The sequence below is a fragment of the Lissotriton helveticus genome, chromosome 10 (assembly GCF_964261635.1).
Source record: "Lissotriton helveticus chromosome 10, aLisHel1.1, whole genome shotgun sequence".
NCBI lineage: Eukaryota > Metazoa > Chordata > Amphibia > Caudata > Salamandridae > Lissotriton > Lissotriton helveticus.
Window position 1 is genome coordinate 364,983,854 of NC_136071.1, and position 14,329 is coordinate 364,998,182.

At 42.5% G+C, this 14,329-nt stretch overlaps 1 protein-coding gene across 2 annotated transcripts in view; it reads right to left on the bottom strand.

The window, feature by feature from the left end:
- LOC144783994 (GTPase IMAP family member 9-like) overlaps positions 1-12,216 on the bottom strand; it is a 196,142-nt gene extending 183,926 nt beyond the window's left edge. Inside the window, exon 1 of one of the 2 annotated variants that reach the window (XM_078662708.1) lies at positions 12,091-12,216. The gene's annotated coding sequence lies outside the window, so the exon portion shown is untranslated. The remainder of the gene's footprint in view (positions 1-12,090) is intronic. The other variant, XM_078662707.1, reaches the window with a different exon arrangement.
- Positions 12,217-14,329: the final 2,113 nt, after the last annotated feature.

Sequence of the window (14,329 nt, forward strand, 5' to 3'; positions counted from 1 at the left end):
ACACCCAGCTGATCCTTTCCCTCACCAAGGACCCCGCCACCACCAATACCAACTTCCACGAAGGAATGAAGGCCATCGACGAATGGATGAGGAACAGCCGCCTGAAACTGAACTCAGACAAAACGGAGGTCCTCATCCTTGGCCTCACCCCTTCGGCCCGGGACAACTGCAGGTGGACCGCCATGCTGGGAGCTGCGCCGACACCCACCGACCATGCACGCAACCTGGGGTTCATCCTGGACTCATTACTGTCAGTGACCCAGCAAGTCAACGCCGTCTCCTCCTCCTGCTTCAACACCCTCTGCATGCTTTGCAAGATCTACAGATGGATCCCCACAGGAACCAGAAGGACGGTCACCAAGGCACTCATCACCAGCAGGCTGGACTATGGCAACGGCCTCTACGCTGGAGCCTCAGTCAAACTCCAGAAAAAACTCCAATGCGTACAGAACACCTCCGCACACCTCGTCCTCGACATCCCCCACCACAGCCACATCATTGCCCACATGAGAGACCTACACTGGCTCCCCATCAACAAGAGGATCACCTTTAAGCTCTTCACCCACGCTCACAAAGCACTCCTCGATGACAGACCCACATACTTCAACAAACGACTCACCTTCTACACTGCCAACCGCCAGCTGAGCTCCACTGAACTCGCCCTTGCCTCCATTCCATGAAGAGACCGAACGACCACAGGCAGGAGATCCTTCTCCCACCTCGCCGCCAAGACATGGAACACCCTCCCCATCCACCTGCAACAGACCCAGGACCTCTGACTCCTCAAGACCTGGCTGTTCAGGCAGTAGCAGTCCCCCCTGCCCCCCTTAGCACCTTGAGACCCTCACAGGTGAGTAGCGCCCCTACTTTTAGCCAAGGTCTGAGGTTTGGAGGACATTGTAGGTCTAAAAAGGTAGTGGGTTCCCATCAAGTAACACCACCCAGGACTCCCCTGGGTGTCTAGGTTTCAGAAATATCTGGGCTTGGTAGATTTCCCAGTGTTGCTGCTGAGCCCAGTCCTAAATTTCACAGCTGCCCTGGCAGGCAAAAACGGTTAGCACCTCCATGTAGTGTTTTGTGGCCTTTCCTGTCGCGAATGCTAGGCACATCCACACAAGTGGGGTAATGTTTTTGTGGGAGGAAGTGTGGGAATACAGAAGAGTAGACATTTTTTTATTCCCAATTGGATATATCTCCACATTCGGATTCACAATGTAAATGCTGTCACTGCTGTTTATCCTATCGTATCCTATCATAACCTATTGCTACCTTTGTAGATTGTTTGTGCTTGCCGCACAGTTTGCAGCATGGGCAGGCTGACAATTGATATGTTTCAGATGCTATGTAATAGCATATGCCTCTTGCACATACACAGAGTATGTATTTTATTTTCACCACAAGTTTCATTCATTTCTGGGCCATACGCTATACACCAGGCATACAGGTTTTTTAAAAGGCACTGAGTATACAGGTCCAGTTAATGAGCACAATCTTGGTATCGTTTGTGGGAAAGGCTATCCACACTTTGTTTCTCCAAGGTAAAAGACACACCTACACTTTTCACTTTTTATTCCACTGCTTTTCACATAATTGTTTAATCAGTAGTCTCACTACTGTGCTCTACATTTTGTAGAATTTTGTTGCACTAACGATGGTGCAGCATTGTAGAATGCTGGGAGACCCGGATGCATGTGTTTTCATTCGCATAGATCATCAGGGTATAGTGTCAATCTGCACGTTGAGAAGTAAAGACTTGTTTGAACTTGTTTTGAGTTAGCTAACACTGAATAATATTCTGAGAATTAACACAGATGTTTTCCACCCACAGATTTATTTGTAATTCATGAATTGATAGTTTATTGTAATTCACCATGTATTTGAGGGAAGCAGTACTTTGCATTTAATTGTGGACGTTTATTGCATTTTTACAATATATTCCCATCACATTTTCATTTTTATAGTGTGTGCAGTGCACCTTATAGCACTGGTTTTCACCTTCATTCACCATTATTCATGGTTTTGTTTGGTGGGGCATATATTCACCATTTCTTCTTGAAGTTGTGTGGTCTCGACATTTCCGCTGTGCTCACACACTGCATAAGGCTCTAACATTGATTGCAGTGAGACATTGCATGGTATGTTGGACACCGCTTTGCACTTTGATTAACATGTTGCATGCAGCATGGTTGTCAATTGTCACCCATCAATCCTTTGCAACTCCCTTCAAACTGCTCTGACTGGGCCTTCTTATGTCTTATATTGCAGTTACCCCTGATGAAATGGTTTTACTGACATGCATTGGGTTTACGTCATAACTGTCAATGAGCGACACATTTTGAATTGTTAGTTTCTGCTGCTATGAGTTTGAAGCAGTACATTGTACGAGGTTTTCAATATTATCACCACTATGTCTTCAATAAAGCAACTGAAGCATTGAAGAACATCATTTTTGTTTCAGCTAACACTTTGGCCATTGTTGGTTTTGTTTAAGTTGAGCAGCCTGTGAGCTTAAGGGTTGGGCATTCAGGGTCTGGTTGGCCACTCGGTCACCAGCTATTGCAATTGTTTTACTCACATGAGGTGGGCAGGGCGCACACCACTGTTGCATAGCAAAGGTTGTTTTAAGCTGCAACAAAAGTGAATGTTGATTATTTTATGTCGATATTTGAAAGTACATTCTATCAGAATTGTCATTAAAATAAACCATTTGCAAGGCTCAGACCTTTCTTTTCAATAAAAATACTTCATCCCTAGGATAGGCCATGAACAGCCCAGAGGGCAGGGTGCAGTGCTTTTAAAAAGATGGACATGGACATTTAGGTTTTATGTGTCCTGGTAGTGAAAAACTCTTAAATTCATTTTCACTACTGCAAGGCCTACCTCTCACATAAGATAACATTGGGTTACCTTATTACATTTAATACGCAATAACTTTCAATTGGGAGTAAGTAGGCAGGTCAGGTTTGGTGTCTATAGAAATGTAATTAAAATTCTTCTTTAATGGTCAAATCAGATTTTTTATCACAATACTGAAAATGCCACTTTGAGAAAGTTTGTTAGCAAACATATACAGCCTGGTTCGCTCGTAGATAATAACAGTAAATAAAGTAATCCACATAAACAATGACCATCCTGGTACATGCTAAAGATATGGGGTGGATCTCAGATAAAACTCAGCATTTTTTGTTCACCTGTTTCCCAGGACAGCCTTTGGTATATATGCTCCCCAAGATTCACAAAAATTTGAATGACCCACCTCTGAGGCCTATTGTCTCAGGGTGTGGATCTTTACATTAACCTCCAGGTCACTACTTGGATCACTTTTGACAGTCTATTGTGCAAGCAGGTATCACATATCTACAAGACACTACCCATCTTCCCCAACTGCTACAGGACATTGTGTTGCCAGTATCATCAGAAGTCTGGTGGTGTACTATTGACATAGCAGCCTTGTATACCTCAATTCCATACTCAGAAGGTGCTACATTCCTGTGCACACGTCTATATTTAGTTGTCGAGCGTTTACTCTGTGTTATACGTTCACACACAAGAAAATTCAATTTACAAACATGTATTGAAAATCACAATGAACACCGAGAGGTTTTGTGTGTTCTTCTTTAATCCTGAACGATTGCCCAGCCAACACATGTTTCGTCTGGCAAAGTCCCCAAGACTTCTTCAGGGCTTGTGGCAAATGAGAAGGAGATCATGGATCTCTCTGCTGGTTGTACTTCCGTCCCGGCTGTCTATTATAGGTTAATTAGCATATCAGATGGTTCCAAAGTATGGACCAGGGTGTGGTAAATGTAGGGGCTTCAATTTTAACTGGTTATACTTCCCAGTTCCAGGGAAGAGGAAAGTATGTGGACCCACCTGCGGTCTAGCAGGGAGTACCGAAGGGTGGAGCCAGAAGTAGGGGCTCCACTAAGAACAGTGTATACGCTGAAGTATCAGAAGCTGTCGCAGCGTCTGGGATGGTAGTATAACTGGTTAAGTGTGAAGCTCCTACATTTACCACACCGTGGTCCATACTCCGGACACGTCCGATATGCTATGTTTCGGGGACTTCCCCAGATGAAACATGTGTTGGCTGGGCAATCATTCAGGATTAAAGAAGAACACACAAAACCTCTCAGTATTCATTGTGATTTTCAATACATGTTTGTAAATTGAATTGACTTGTGTGTGAATTTATAACACAGAGTAAACACTCGACCACTAAATATAGACGTGTGCACAGGCCTGTAGTATTTTGTAAGACCTCTGGTCTTTAACCCGGGAGGGTTCAGGGTCAACCCCCTCCTGTTGGCACTGCCTCACGAAAACAAGAACCTGATTCACGTACACGAGTGGCAGGCGCCATTGTCTACCACACACTTTCATAACCCAGTCCCTTGTTTTTCACACTCAGAAGGTATTGAAGAAGTGGAATGGGCCTTTATCCGACAGTATGAACTATCGGCCAACCAATTTTTTTTACTTGAGCTGTTACAATTTTCTTTATATCACAGTTACTTTAAATGGAAAGATTAATATTTTCTTCAGTCCAAAGGCACATCAATGGGCTTTTCCAGCTACACCAATATCTTTATGATGAAGTTTGAGTCCAAGCACATTCTATCCGACAAGAATTGGACAGACAGTTTACTACTTTATCGCAGATACATAGAAGACATTCACATCATTTGGAATGGCACACAGGTTTCCCTTGAAGATAATTGAAAGGCTCTGAACACAAGACATCCATGCATCAAGTTTACATTCAGTATGGACCAACTACGATTGTCATACCTTGATGTTAACATTGACATTGAGGGCACACACATTAAAACTTAATTATTCAAGAAACCCATTGATCGCAATAATTCCCTTTTATTCTCCAGCTTCCATCCACCATCTCTCAAAAAACACCTTCCCTATTCTCAGTTCATACGGGCTAAACACATTACATCGGATGCCTCAAAACTTTCTGTGACGCTTCAAGAATGCAAGACAAAATTTTCAAAGCGAGGCTACCTGGCCGCAGTTTTAGATGAAGCAGAGCCACGGGTTCATGATTTGCAAAGAGAACATTTATTGCAGAAACACAATTCAAGGTGCCGATTAAAAGAGAAGTCTTTGTGTCTACTTTCTCGACCTCATCTCCTTCCATTAAAAACATGATTTTGAAACATTGGGATTTACTTCAATCAGAACCTGACTTTCAAGGCATTTTTTTGGAACCTACTATTTTTGCTTATAAAAGATCTCAGAATTTGAGAGAGCTGAATTCTAGACCTACTTCAGATGGAGGTGTGGATCACACAGACATGCATACATGCCGCAACTACTCCCATTGCAACAACACATTGGTTGGTAGCAGCATCACTCATCCATGGTTAGGCAAACTCATCAAACTACATTTCACTGCTGATTGCAATAGTCAGTATGTAATTTATGCCATCTGCTGCCCATGCAGCTTATATTATGTGGGCAAGACTGAAAGGGCTCTTCGCACCCGCATCACTATGATACTAAGGGGTCTTAATGACAGACTTGAATTTTTATGTTTTCTGTAATACACATGATACACACATCATTTTATTTGATTCCAGGTTGGAGTCCATGCCAGTTTCTTGAACGTTTCTTGATGTTTATGTTTATTTTCATGCCAATGTTCCCTCATTGATGGTGTAGGTTTCTTGGTCATACTCTTTTTGCTACTGTCCTCACCATGTACACATGTTGTTATTGGCATTGTTTGCAACTGCTTTGAGTTTACACAGGCTCTTGTTAGTCCATGAGGCTCAGTTCAATTTCAGCACTTTTGCCTTGTGCCCAAAAATCATACATATACCTGCTGACTGCTTCAATATGTGTATTTGGAATGTCAATGTGTTTATTTACTTATTTTACCTCACTTTATCTGTTATCTACTGATTGCGAATAGCCCATGTGAGTTGTTATCCCTGAGTAAACTTGTTTTTGTCCATAATGTTTTCAGCATCATGTGACCCTCAATATGCTTCCAGTCACATGGCATTACCGGTTATTTCCATGTTATCCTTTGTGCTACTTTTTGTCATTTTGTACTTCCAGGTCCTTTCCATTTGCTCACAGGGCACCTTCACTTGAGGTTTTTTCTCTGTTTTTTATTGTGTTTACTCTATTCACATTGTTACTTTTGGTTCATTTACAAGGACAGCTGGCCTCTATGAAAATCACTTCCGGGTTAAGCCTGCAGCACGTTTATTTATTTGCGCACGCACAACTTCGTCGATTACACGGTTGTTTACTCATTTGCACCGTGAGGCTGCTTGTGTAGTTTTTGGCTTCCTCTAACCCTTAACCTAGTCCAATATTGACTTTGCTGGTAAGCTTTTGCCTTAGCACGTGATGTATTATCTGGCACATGCTCTTTTGTTTTAGACATTTTGCATTTTTGTTTAGTCTCTTATGTTTGTTTTTGTTTAAGCACAGCACGAAGTTAGTGCTAGGACCCATTCCGGTTGCATGTTTCAATAGAAAGCTATCTTGTTGGGAGGTACGCGTTTCCAGCTTACTTTCACTCTGGCTCATGGAGCTGGGTCTATTTCTTTCACATCTGCTTGTAGCGCATGTCACACTCATTTTTACTTATCAGTGGAATTGAAAGTCCGGTATTTACTCACTACGCGGAGCAACCTGCGCATGAGTATACACAACACTGCACTTTTTCAGCATGACTATTTTTTGTGCTTAGTGGCCTTCTCTTCTGACTCTGGCTATTTGGGAACTTGGTGCTTTGCACGTGTTTTCATGTTCATTGTTTCTCTGGTTTTCGTTTACTTTTTACCAGTCTGTCTCTCAAATCAGTTGTTGGAAGGAGCTTCTATCCTTGTACATTTATCTAAATCTCCTCTCATGGCCATTTATGTTTTATTTAACTGAACTATTATTTATCATGCATTGTGTTAGTAATTTCTCCTGGTTATTGATTTCCCTGACAAAGGGCTATGATTTGAAGCCTGAAATGCATTGGGAATTACATCGATGGAATGTTTGTCATCATCCCACGCAAGAACATTGAGTTTTTCGACCTGTACAATAAATACTTGAACAAGCAACTGTCTACGCTTTGTTTTGGACTCTGATGATGAACTTTGAACAATGTTAATTTGTTATTACGTCAAATTCAGCTTATTGCTTTTGGAAATTTGATCACTATTTGTTTGCATTATGTTTACACTCTCGAGTGACTTCCTCATAGTGCACCCGATGTCTAGGACAATGTCCCAGGTTTTCCCGGTCCCAGCCATTTGGTGTCTGCTGCCTGCATCTTGGGTCATATAACTAGGTGTAGTTGGCAGTCGGCCTTTGTGTATTGCTACCAGACAGTGGGGCAAAAGGAAGATAGGTGTTGGAAGGATGGGTCCCTCTAAATTAATGAGGGGGAGGAGCAGTCGTCTACCACACTTGAACATCACAAATGCCTGCCACCAAGGGGTTAGACATTAGTCTATTGTGACCCCATATAGTCTGGGGCCAGGGCAGGAAGACAGATAATTCCAACCATGTCAAGGGGGTGGGAACCCCCAGAACCTTCTCCTGCTTCAAAATGGGCACAAGAAATAAATATTGGACTTCAGATCTCAACTCTTCATATCACTTCTGGACCTGTGGACAATGCCAGGGAAAATAACTGTCCAGCTGTGAAGTCTGCACGGTTGACCTGCTTTGCTGCTCAAGCACTTCTCTGCTGCCCAAAGATTGCTCTTGCTGCACCAGGGCTCTTCTGCTGTGAGCTGCCCTGCTGTGATTGAACCCAAGTTTCCTGTGTATCCCAGGACTCCAAGATCTCCATGGGTCAGTCGGTTGACATCCTGTACTCAAGCCACAAGGACACAACAGGCTTCTCTGGGCCATATGTCTCCGACGCAGGAACACGCATCACCCAAAAGCTTCTCAAGCTTGATCCAGCACAACGCATCTCAACACTGACAGCCAGTTAAGCGTGCCGCAGCTCAGAAACATGCATCACCTATCCAGCTACCCCAGCCCGACCCAGTGTGATGCATCTAAACACCAACAACCAGCACACCTCAATGCAGCATGACGCATCTTGATGCAAGTCTTCGCCAACCCGTGCAGCTTCACCAGCACCGGCCAAATGTGACACACCTATTTCTCAGCACTGCTGCTTTGCTATGCAAGTCTTCGCAAGCCTCAGCGGCTTTCTTGACAACTATGTCAGACTTCTCATCACAAGCTCCAATCGATATCCATGACTTTGCTGTGTGATGCACCTTAGCACAGGAACTCTCTCCGTAAGCTCCACAGCAACCGTTTCTCGATGTTGGCCAGCGCAACTCAACGTAATGACTTTGCATTGCTTCGCAACTAGGATTTTAGGTACTATTGTTCAGCGGGCCCAACTGGGTCCCTGTAGGCAACCAGCACTCCATTGCAGTCAGTCTGAACTTGTGAATTTGTCCCGATCTGGTGTGACCAGATAGATGACCCAATGATCAATGCCACAACGCTTATGTGGGGCGGAAAAACGATATAAACCGCAACAACAACTAACATAGCGTTTATGAGTGTTATCTAAAGAAACTTAATGTAACGTAGTTACAAGTGTCCTGTCCTGCATTTGATTTAGATTTCATACCTGGGGAACTGATTGGACACCAATTCCTCCTCCCTATTCTGATTAGAAGTGACCAGATAACCCCCATTGGCAAAAGGGGGTGGGAGAGCCGCGAACATGTCCTTGCCGGATTACCCCATTGCCTCATGGTCATTGTAGTTCAGTATTATTCATTTCAGTTCAAAGTTCTCAAAATGTTCAAAAGGTTCGTGGCCAGTGCCCGTATATTCTCAAATCATATCCCTAGACACGTGTTTCTGGTTAAATACCTTCATCAGTAGGGACAAATATTTTCAGAGGTTGCATTTTCAAAGGTATTTAACCAGAAACACGTGTCTAGGGATATGATTTGAGAATATACGGGCACTGGCCACGAACTTTTTGAACATTTTGAGAACTTTGAACTGAAACGAAGAATACTGAACTACAATGACCATGAGGCAATGGGATAATCCAGCAAGGACATGTTCGCGGCTCTCCCACCCCCTTTTGTATTATATAAAATGGCTCCCGTGAGCCACGAGCTGACGAGCTCTGGGAGACGCCCGTGCACACCGGGAGTGGTAATAGTCCTGAGGAGATGGCGGTGGCATGTCAAGCAACCTCTGAAAATATTTTTCCCTACTGATGAAGGTATTTAACCAGAAACACGTGTCTAGGGATATGATTTGAGAATATACGGGCACTGGCCACGAACTTTTTGAACATTTTGAGAACTTTGAACTGAAACGAATAATACTGAACTACAATGACCATGAGGCAATGGGGTAATCCGGCAAGGACATGTTCGCGGCTCTCCCACCCCCTTTTGTATTATATAAAATGGCTCCCGTGAGCCACTAGCTGACGAGCTCTGGGAGATGCCCGTGCACACTGGGAGTGGTAATAGTTCTGAGGAGATGACGGTGGCATGTCAAGCAACCTCTGAAAATATTTTTCCCTACTGATGAAGGTATTTAACCAGAAACACGTGACTAGGGATATGATTTGAGAATATACGGGCACTGACCACAAACTTTTTGAACATTTTGAGGACTTTGAACTGAAACGAAGAATACTGAACTACAATGACCATGAGGCAATGGGGTAATCCGGCAAGGACATGTTCGCGGCTCTCCCACCCCCTTTTGTATTATATAAAATGGCTCACGTGAGCCACGAGCTGACGAGCTCTGGGAGACGCCCGTGCTCACCGCGAGTGGTAATAGTCCTGAAGAGATGACGGTGGCATGTCAAGCAACCTCTGAAAATATTTTTCCCTACTGATGAAGGTATTTAACCAGAAACACGTGTCTAGGGATATGATTTGAGAATATACGGGCACTGGCCACGAACTTTTTGAACATTTTGAGAACTTTGAACTGAAACGAATAATACTGAACTACAATGACCATGAGGCAATGGGGTAATCCGGCAAGGACATGTTCGCGGCTCTCCCACCCCCTTTTGTATTATATAAAATGGCTCCCGTGAGCCACTAGCTGACGAGCTCTGGGAGATGCCCGTGCACACTGGGAGTGGTAATAGTTCTGAGGAGATGACGGTGGCATGTCAAGCAACCTCTGAAAATATTTTTCCCTACTGATGAAGGTATTTAACCAGAAACACGTGTCTAGGGATATGATTTGAGAATATACGGGCACTGGCCACGAACTTTTTGAACATTTTGAGAACTTTGAACTGAAACGAAGAATACTGAACTACAATGACCAGGAGGCAATGGGGTAATCCGGCAAGGACATGTTCGCTGCTCTCCCACCCCCTTTTGTATAACCCCCATTGGCACTTTGCATTTTTTGGCGCAATATTCCCTGAAATCTTTGAGAACTGTATATCTCTGTTTCTATGATTGGATTTTAGTACTCTTGGTGTTAAACTATTATTTAGATATTATTCTATTTTTTTCTAAATTGGCGTGGAATTTTTCTTCTGTGGTGTTTTCATTTTGTTTCTGCTTGTAGTGCTGCATTCATACTTTACACATTGCCTTAAAATAAGCCTGACTGCTCTGTGCCAAGCTGTCAGAGGGTTATGCACAGGTTAATTTGGGGTTTGTTTGTGACGTCACACTGCCAAGGATTATGGTTGTTGCTTGATTAGGGTTTCGCCCACCTCAGTCAGTAACCCAGTTTTCAACAACAAAGATACATGCACTTAAATTAGTTTGCTAGGGTATGGCCCGTGTACAAACATCTGTAGGCGATCAGTTTCTTATACGTTTCAATAGTCCAACTAAATAAACAAGTGTTCCTCATATGTTGAGGACATTAATGCCATTGTATGTGTAATAATACTAGTAAGTGCCAAAAAACATTTCAGTTAGTATGTTCTACTTTAAAATAATCCTTATTGGTGTAATTATAAGATTATACCTACAACATGATACATTATTAAATGAACGTCTTATTTTCCTTACCGACATTGAAAACTAGTGTAATATACTTTCTCTCTTTTTTAGGATCTCCTGGTATTATCACACACATATTTTCAGGTTTTGTTTAAAAAACGATTTGCCTGTTTTATAAAGTAAAATGCCTACATATCCATGTTGATAGCTTGGCTAACAGCACAGCATTCCTGCCCAGAGTTTCTATCCAGCCTTACAATGCAGTTAACCTATTGTGAAACAATGTCCTTCGAAAACAAAAGCATATATAAACACACCCGCGAAAACACACAAATCTTTAGCAGGGGCAGCTTAAGGATTTTAGGGATCTGAAGGATTTGGGGGGCACGGGGTAAAGGTATTTTGGGGGCCCCTGTTCGGAACAGTTCGAATTTGTGATCCAATTTCCGCTGTTTCATCCCCTCTTTGTCAAGGCCAGTGACAGTGCACAGGCACAATGGTCCAAAGACTGAATGTGTTAGATTTAATATTCAGGGATAGTGACGTGTGTTTTGAATATTGTATAAAAGCAGCGACTCACTATTATTACTGCAAATAAAGTCTATGACACCATCCTATTTCTCATATGTGAGGTACTGTTTTTATCTGAAATAAACGTTTTGCTATGGATGTTGCACGAAACATGAACACAACATTTCTTTGCAAAATGCCCGTAATAGCCTCTCATAAATCACTCACATAAAAATTAAATTAAAGGAGAACAGCATTTAAAACAATCTTTTTAAGGATTTTTCACGGTCATCAGGGAAAGCCTCTCTGAAGAATAGTGCTGGCTCTATCAGGGCTTCCCCTGAAAGACTGGTTCTCTGACCCAGGCAAGGCACACATTGACCCTACCTTAAAACGTCACAGATCTTTAGTGTCCGTCTTACATCGAAAACCGAAACTGCTCTAGCCCAAAGGAAGAGAACCTGTCCCTGCTGACTGCACAACTGCCTTTTAGAGGGAGCACATATTATTGCTGTATTTTTACTCTGTGCCGGTCTGTTGTTAGCGGGACCGTACATTTTTGCAGTTTTTCCACCCTTTGCCGGTCTGTTTAGAGGGAACGCGTAACTCTGCATCGTTTACGTACCTCTTCTATGGTCGGATCGCGGGTCTGCAGTTTTAACCTCAGTGCCAGACGCGGGCTCCGCGGCCTCGTGCACCTGGCTCTAGAGTCAATGATCAGCTAACCAGGAAACTGCCGCTCATAAAAGACAGGAGCTGACGCCTCCCTCTCGGTGTCAGCTTTTGTTGAAAACGAAAGAAGGAGCGAATTAAGAATGTAAAATAGTAAAAAAAAAAACGAGAACGTATTATCTGTTTTGTGCTCTGTACGTCTAGAATGGCATTGGCTGCGAAGAAAAAAACTTTAAACAAATAATAAAGCGTGCTTTGTCATTATTACATTGGTTATAGCTTTTTTTACTTACTTTAAAAGCCTCATAAGGTTTGAGTCTACCCGGTGACAATATGCACTATACTCTATTAATTCACTAGTTTGCATTTGGAATGTGATAGGGCACTCGTCGAACGTCATCGTGACCTTGTGACGGTCATACCGCTCTGGTTTGACAGTTGCTATTAAAGAGTCTCCATGGGTTTAAAATTGTAGGGGTAGGGTCAGCTAAACAGCCTGAAGACCGGTAGAAAGCAAAGTGCAGAATGAGAAGCTGTCTTTCAACCTTGTTACGAATGTACAAACTAAAGATGTATTAAACAGTATTGCCCCCTATTCACAGAGGTATACTTACACATGTAGATTTACTACTGTAAATCTGCTCCTGCATTTAGGGGCTTATTACGATGTTGCCCAACAGTCAGAATCTTCCCGACCACGTTGGATCCCTTCCAACCAACTCGGTCGGTTAACATTCCTACCGCCCGATTACGTCGTTCGTGGTTGGAACATAAACCGGCCGGTCATTCCTACTCGGTTCCAACCGACTCGGGGAGTATTCCTTTGGTTTGGAACCACATTGTAACCCCCTTTAGATGGCGTTTCCGCTACCGGGGATTGTGATGTCGGTTTTCAACAGCCTTTCTGCCCTGGCGTTTCCGACATGGAAAGGCTGTCAGAAAGTGACGTTGGCCCCCACAGCCTACGGTTGGTGGCCAAGGGGATACTTATGGTACCACTCTGTAAAACCCTGGACTGTGTGACAGGCACCATACGGTGCCTGCAACAGGATGCAGGGTTTTACACACACACCCTTTTTCCCATAGGAGCCTGTTAAGGCTGGTTCTCGGGCCTAACACGAGCTCCCATTGGAAACAATGGGAATCCGACCGATCGGTGTTCGGTCACATTGTAATCTGGCGGTCAGTCCCGAATTGAAGACGGTGTCGGGCGGAGCCTTGTCACACAACATTGTAATGACCCCCTAAGTCATAAATTGACACTTTTTACTATCCCTTATTTCCCAGTGTAGATTTACTCCGAAGTGTAGACTTAACTGCCTCCTCTCACTCAATTCAGGGGGTAGAGATCTCTAATACTGAACTTAGAAGTGTAAAAATACTTCTAGTAACTTTTCACATGGAGGTGGATCTCTCCACCACCTTTGCGGAGATATTTCTATTGGAAAGTATGAGGAAAATTAATGAAATATATTAGTTTGAAAAATATATATATTTTAATGTAAAATATACATGCAAAAGTAAATCAAAACATGTTTATTAACCCTAGAAGTAATAACATTAAATGTTAGGGCAGATTAACTCTTCCCAATAAATATTTATTTGTAATTTTAAAAAAAGAGATGCTAATTTTTTTATAAATACTAATAGAAAAAACTGTATCAACTTTATTGACATCTTTGGTTTTTATTAAAATGTTTTTTAATTTATAGAATTAGTTTACACTCTATAAACACTTTTTTATTGCTCTAATGTATATATATATATATATATATATATATATATATATATATATATATATATATTGACATAAAAAGTCTCAGATAAGCAATCTCTCAGAAAAGGACAAACACCAACTCGTCAGGGTGTCCGTTGTTTATTCACAACGCGTTTCACCTACACAGAGGCTTGATCATGTGAATGAAGCAGTCGCCATGGTAAACATTAAATGCAGCGTGTGATGGTAAACATAGAAACAAGACTATCGCAGTAATACCAATCATGGACATGAAACGTAATCCAAACATTGCGAGCACTTGTTATAAAGCATAAAACACATTATTGTGCTCACTTATGATGCATGTAATACAACATAGAGATGTGTGCAGAAAAAGGTTTGGAAGCCCGTGAAAGGTGACTGCTGGTGACTTGGGCCCCTTCCTTTCCTCCTAAAAAGAAAAAATAAAGAAAAC